Source organism: Atta cephalotes (genome assembly GCF_000143395.1).
Source record: "Atta cephalotes unplaced genomic scaffold scaffold00016, whole genome shotgun sequence".
Lineage (NCBI taxonomy): Eukaryota > Metazoa > Arthropoda > Insecta > Hymenoptera > Formicidae > Atta > Atta cephalotes.
This window is the reverse complement of record NW_012130080.1, coordinates 2,732,302-2,740,016: the sequence shown is the minus strand read 5'-3', so window position 1 is coordinate 2,740,016 and position 7,715 is coordinate 2,732,302.

The window sequence follows — 7,715 nt, the reverse complement described above, 5'->3', positions numbered from 1 at the left end:
GTACGTATATAGTACTACACACACACACACACACACACACACACACACACACACACACACACACACACACACACACACACACACACACACACACACATCGAGAAACCGAAGCGGTTCTTTCTCGTGCTTACCGCTTCACACGACTGCATCATCGTAACCCTGACATTGTTACGTTATTAAGTATTCGTGCATACTGAATCATATTCTAATCATCAAAGATCTAGTTTGAAACTTGATCGCCAAGATACTTAATGTTATAACTTGTGACTGGACGCAATTGCATTAAAATTGAATCGCTTGATTTTATAATAATAATACTTTTAATTTTTATAGTTATCCTATTAAGTTAGGCGTGGCATGTGTTTTGTTTTTTCCCTCAAGCTTTATATTAAATAGCTTGAAACCGCAGTTTTAAAAAAAAAACAAAAAAAAACAATAAATCTTCCGTTTACGAGGAAAAAAACGTTTGAAGTATTACAACATTTAGTTGGATACAGATTTAAAAATATAATTTTATTTAACTATCAAAATAATTAGAAATCTTAAGCATAATAAGTAATATTGTAAAACATTTTAACATTCTATCAATCAATTTGAGTGTCTTAAATACTTATTTTGATAATCCGACAAAATAATTTCAAATTTGTAGGTACACTGAGAAAAAAATATAGTTGATTTTAATAAATATTGAATTCAATACTGCCAACTAAACATTTATTTACAGTAAGTATTTGTTCAATAAAAAAAAAGATTGTTAAATCAAATTAACATTTCTTGTATCAAATAAATATATCTTTATATTTAATAAATATTTAATTAGCATTATTGAACTAAATATTTATTAAAATTGACTATATTTTTTTTCAGTGTAGCTAAAAAATTTTTAGCTACTTTTCCATTTAGATAAAATATGAAGTGACATTTTTATCATGAGAGAACGATAGTCTCGGTTTCTTCGGAATTCGACACAAGTGGAAAACAAATCGCGGTTCTCGCGATCAACAGTCATTCAGCAGGTAGGCGAGGTTCGCCAGGCGCATTTTTCCCACCGCAAGGCAAAGGCCACCTGCGCGCGCCTTCTACTTTACTTTCTTCGCGGTTCCGTTAAATACCCCACGCTGAACGCGCGATCGCGAATCCAGGTGCGGAGGTCAACTTACGTCAGGTTAGGATTCCGAGTCCCCTCCAGCGTTTCCCGCAGTCCCTGTCGCTCGCATGTTATTAGCCCGTTCCGTCGTCACTTCCGCTCCTACTACATAAACTTGACTCTGAAGAGGCACACCGTACTTCATGACGATTGGAGTTTCCAGTGTACCGTACGTTGTACGATCGGTATCGGCTTGCCTGATACGTTTGAGAGTGAAACCGGTCATTCTGAATGGTATCGGAAGCATCGGAATCCTCTTGCAGGATCACTCTTTTCTTCTTTTACGTCATATATATTACTTATTTTTAAAAAAAATATTTGCGTATACGTACATTAAACCATTTTTTTCCTAATAAATTATTCACAGAATTTATAAATTGACTACTGAAAGAAAAAAATGATTGCAATTAATTTAATTACAATTTGCAGCCTTTTTTTGGACAACTATACATATATTCGTAATTGTTTTAATCAAGTAAATATAGCCAATTATACTATTGATAATAATTATACATAGCTTGAAAATAGCTGCTTGAAAATATTTTGTTTTTTTCTTAACATATTTTTTGTTATTATTATTTTATGAATAGTAAACGAATTTAGGAAAAGTTATATTCACTATTATTGCGATCGCATTTACTGAATAAAAATATTTATTTTCTTTATCATTTATATCTTGATATTTTATTATGTATATATTTTATTTGAAATTATCTGTATAATTATATCATAAAAATGGAGTTCCATAAGTTTTTTATCATGTAATTTTAGTCACAAATTACAAATACTTTTTTTTCAGTTTCAGTATAGGATATAAAAACAATGACGTATGATAAATGAAATTGTTAGTCGATTTTGCATTGATAATCATTTAGATTTTTTAAAATTATTCATCATTCAATTTGCTAGAAGTCTTAACTGGGATTGTATACAAACTATTATCTTTTTGTTTGTATTTTCCGACCAATCAGCTGAGCGTTTGCGGGTTAGTTTCGCGAAGCCCGTATAATTCTTCAATGGTATCAGTATATACCAACGTTCGCTTTGCGTTCTGTTGTGCGAACTTTCAGAAGATATTGAATCCGCTTTTTGTGCTCTTGTTCGTGAACCGTTCTTCGTCGGAGGGAACCTCATGCAATTTTCTGAGACGAATGGGAAACAGCATCTGGAAGCCGCGCGGAAGCAAAATGTTCTACACGCAGCGATAAAGCGGTGCAACAAAACCGCCGTAAATTCCGCGGGATATCGCCGCGAATGACCCAAGAGACAAGGAAGGAAAGGAGGAGACGGAGGAGGTTCAACCGTTCGTGGAATTCGCGAATGCGCGAATAGGAAAGTGCGTAACGGTGTAGAACGAAGGTTCGCTGGAAAAAAAAAGAATCACAGACGTTTCGTGTTGTCGGGCAGAACAAATAGGCAAAACATAGGTAGCCATGCTGGTACCCGCTGGCTTCCTATTCCTTGTCTCGACATGGTGGCCGCGCCAGCCGATAATTGTCGTCGGGCGAAGAAAAGGGGACGACTAACTCTATTTCCCTCATTGCGGGTTTTCATATTAGGATCAACAATTACTAGATAATTATGGGAGAATCGCAAATCCCGCACCGACCATCGTCGCGACGGTGTGTGGTTTTCTCTTTTCGCACTTTTCCCTAAAATATATGTACATAGCATATATTCGGCAAACTCGAAATAATTTCGTGGTACAAAATCTCCATTTTTTTTGAAAGTACAAACATTTTTATAAAAAGTTTTTGGAAAAGAGACTTTGTCTTATAGTCGTTAAAGTTATACGGAAAGAATAATTTTGCTGAAATACTAAAAATTTAGCATTGATATACATAGATGTCAAAATAATTTTGTTTAGCTTATTAAAATAATTATATCTTCTAGACAGCACACGATATCTTGATAACGTTTTTAGAACGTAGAAATATCTTTAAAACGTCTTTTGGAAGTATGGAAAAGAACGTTTGATCGTTAGAATGTTAAAACTTTTTGCAGCGTTATCATTAACTTTTAAGTGTTCCGCACAACTTACTTTAATGCTCCAACAAAGTTATTTTCAGATGTTACATTAGACGAAAAATAGCAATTACCATAAATTAACTATAATTTGTAGTCATTTTTGGTACAAGTCGTTTTCGATATATATTTATAGTTTTTAAGTAAAATGCACTAAATGCAAATATAGTGCTATTAATCTATTAATGATATTAATATATATAATTATTTTAATAATAATTATAATATTTAATAATAATTATAATTATGTAATTATAAGTATCAATATTTTTCTCTCAATACATCTAGCTAAATTTTTACATACTTCAGCAGAACTGTTCTTTCCGCGTATAGACAACTTTTTTTTATCGTGGATTCGTGTGATTTCGAGTAGTTTGGGATACTTTCTAAATCTGAATCAGTGAATAGTCACTAATTACTCAATGACATACTTGGCACTAATAATCAGTGAAGTTCAACTAAAAAAAAAAGAATGTTTGAGCATTATATAACTGATATTTGTAATGTTAATTTTAATTTTCCAATAACATATTCAATGAATTTATGCACTAAAACAAGATTAGTTAGAGCAGCTAATTAGGGATCTCACATTTCATTCACCAGTTGTATACTGGCACTGATATCAATGATTATCTGATTCAGATTTAGAGAGTAGAAGGACGCGAAGGATTTTCGGAACGAGATCACTCGCGAAATCGTGGCACGTTCGCGATGTTAATTTCGCCGTCGACGTGGAAATCGCTTTAGAGATAGAGAAGGTGAAGCACGGTCATGGGAAGAGAGAGACCAGCGCGGCGCGGCACGGTGAGGCGAGATGAGGCGAGGCGAGACGAGGCGAGACGAGGCGAGGCGACGCGAGGCGAGGCGAGGCGAGGCGAGGCGAGCGGCCGCGACTTCCTCTACGGCGCGCAAGAAGCGAGTCAAGTTCGCCGGCGGACACACTCGCATGACGAGGTATACGCTCACGCCTCGCACGTACACACGCAAGCGTCTATCTGCGTAGCCACCGCCGCGACGGGGACCAGGTAACAGCGTTCCCGTGTTACCGGTCCACGGCCGCCACGGTAATTTATTTAATGTAAGCGGCACACACCGTCGCGCTCGCCGAGCTGCTCCCGCACGTACGCAAAAGTTTCCTCGAGGAGAGACTCCGAGAGACGAGCGGCACAGTTATCGTCTAATGGGCTCGTGCTTTTCTCCGGCTACACTTTTCTGTACGCTTTCAACGGATAAAATCAAAGTTGATGTAGATAGAGATTCGCATTTTGCGAGAAGATGAAAAAGGTAGAAATGAGAATATATTTTTTTTAATTCTAATTTCGTCGTCTCTGACGAGGACCGCTACGCTCGATAAGTAAAATATATTATTATTAAAGAATATAGAGATAGTAATTAATAGATAATAAAACATATATATCTTCAATTGGTGTTCATTTTTATATCTAATATCATTATGAGGATAAAAAAAAGAGTTAACTAAAATTCTGATTTTAATCATATACAAAGTAGACATTTATAGTTAAATTTATCAAATATTCTACTCGAGATAAAATCAGAAATTGAATTTATTGAATTACGATATCAATAATCATACCAATAATCAGGATCCTGGTATGAGGATTATTGGTATGATCAGAATGCATTTTGTTTCGTTGCAACTTGTTGTTGGCAGACAAGCGGAACATTTTTCTTAGTGTGCCTTCTTCGAGAGAAGAATGAGCGAATAGATTTCGGATCGCGATCTCTTGACGCGGGAAAGAACGCCGTAACCCCAAGAACTCGCGAAGGCGAGGCCGATGAATGCGCGGCGATGAACGGGAAGGCGAGACGCGTACACACGCTTCTGACCTCAAGAAACCAGCATGAGGGAGTGACGAGGGGAGAGGGAAGGTTCGGGAGAGAGACTGAGGAGGAGGACTTGCTTTTGCGAGAGGAGGAGAGACCCCCGACAACGGTCTGGCGCGGATCCAGCATACGTGCACGAACCCGAGGACTCCGCGTGGTTTCTCTTCTTCGTCCTTTTTTCCTCTTTGCCGCGGGAATATGCTCTTGCAGGGCCGACGGCGAGCAGCGAAGCATGATTCGCGATGGTTGTAAAGAGACGCCGGGAAATCGAGAAAATTCCGAGATGAACAAGTGAAACGTATATATAAAATAAGCTGGGGTAAGGTCGAAGTTTCACTACAAATGCATTGAAGCATTTGTAGTGGAAGATAATCAGAAGAAAAAATTTCATTAATTGACCAATCAAAAGGATGTATATTTCATTAAAGTTCACGTTGAGCATATCTGGAAATTGCGGATAACATATACACTAATGGTAAGACCTGATTTTCCATTACCTGATTAACTTATGGTTTAAACTCAACCTCACTTAGCTTAATTAATGATAATGTAAAAATTGTGTTTCTTTTAGCTAAAATTAATCACTAATGGTTTCGTAACGTGGTTACTTCAAAAGTTATTTACTACAAAATTATTAGTTTGATGATTTAATGATTAATCGTAGAGATAGAAAAATACAATACATTTTTACATTATCATAAGGTTAAGTCTAACCACAAATTAACCAATAAATGAAAAACCGGGCCATAGTCGGTGAATAACTGTATGCTCTGGAACTGATACCGAACCTGTGATACTCATTTCTTTATATAATAAATCGATTAAAAGGCACTAATAAAATTTCAAGAAATTAAAACATACATGACATACAAAATAATGAATCTAGTTATAAATATATTTTAATAAGAATAATTCAATTTTGCAGCTGTAACATAAAAAATTGAATCGCTTGATATTTTTGATAAAGAGATTTATAATGAATGAGTTCAATAGACTCATGTCAACCGAAAGGTTAATAATTTAGAATTCAATTTGCTGTTTACAATTTTTGCTCATTTACAAATGGAGAAAAAATTTCAGCTGCAGAATTGTTTTACGGGAAGCTACATGGACCATTTGATTCTATTTTCTGAACGGAACTACGGTACTCGCAGATATTCTGTTTATTACAAGATAATCCGAGTGTCCGGTAATACTGCAAGGAATATATATCTACCTGACGTGACTGGCCTGATTATAAATAACTCATCGTACGTAATCATCGTATATAATATTCATTTTATATTTCATGAGCGGCGGGCGATTTAACGAGTTTTGTATGGGGCCCAGAGAATTCTAGCGTCCTTCCTGCGCGTATATATAAGGCTCGAAGCTTCTCAGGCTTCTCGGCGAGTCGGATATTTTCCAATACGAGGTTATCAAATCTCGCGTGCGAAGGTTGCCGGGAAGAGCTAAGCGACAATATGTGATTACGTGCCCGATTACATTCTCAAGGTGTAATCGAACGTCAGCGTGTACGTAACACTAATTCTTTCTTCCTTTTCTATGATCGACTCTAGAGATTCTATAAGAGATTCTATATAGAGTTTGCCAGCGATTTTGTCAAAATTCTACAAGAAAAAACAGTATATACATTATCTTCTTGTACACTGAGAGAAGTGTTGAATATGAATATTATTTTGTTGAAAAATTGTATTGTTCTAATCAAAATTTGATTATTTTAATCAGATTTTTATTAGAACAAGTTAGTTTATTAACAGCTACTAATTAATTATTCTAATCAAATTTTGATTTAAATAACACAATTTCTTTTAATTAGAAAATTAAAAAGTAAAAAAGTAAACATACTCAGTTTTCTTAGTGACATTTATATTTCTATATACTTATATCTCACTATATATAGTAGTATGTAGTGATAATTTATTCTGTCTCACTTAATTTTAAAATTGAGGTTATAGAGTGAGACAGTATAAGTTAAAATGAGATAGTATATATATACAGGGAGACAGTATACTTACACACTTTTTTCATTGATAGAATTTTAGCAAAATTGCTCGTGGCAGACTCTGTTAAAAGATCTGTAGCCAACTCTAAATCGGCACGATCCTGACGTGCAGGTATGACATACAAGATACTGCATAAATATTCGCATTCGACGTTTAGCAGGAAATCCGCTTCATTATCATAAACACAAAAACTGAATCTTCAAACGCGCCTTTCGATCAACTGCGAGGATGAAGTGAACGAAGTCGCGCCTCTCTCTGACGCATCAAACGCTCGACGGTGGAGAGCGCGTTATGCATAATTAGAACATAATAGAGTCAGCGCATAAAAGCACGATGAGATATAATGGGAAACGAGGATGAGAGAGGCAGGAGAGGTGGTTACCAGTCGATCCGTGCGATCGACCGTGCAGCGCTTCGGAAAATTGCATCGTTACGAGGAACTTACGCTCACGGAGCGCGAACGTAATACGCGAACCTATACACTTGCGCGAGTGAAAGAAAAGTCCCCCTCTGCCCTCCTTCAACGGAAGAGGCCCTTAATTGGTCAAGTCACTACGCCAGCGCGGGAAGTGTACGGGATCTAGAGACGTGTCTTCGCGACGGTGCACGCATACCGGCTTACCGGCGCCGCCGTGTGCATTGGCCGAGTCGGGAAACTCTTTTCTCTCTCCCTTTCCCTCTCTCTCTCTCTC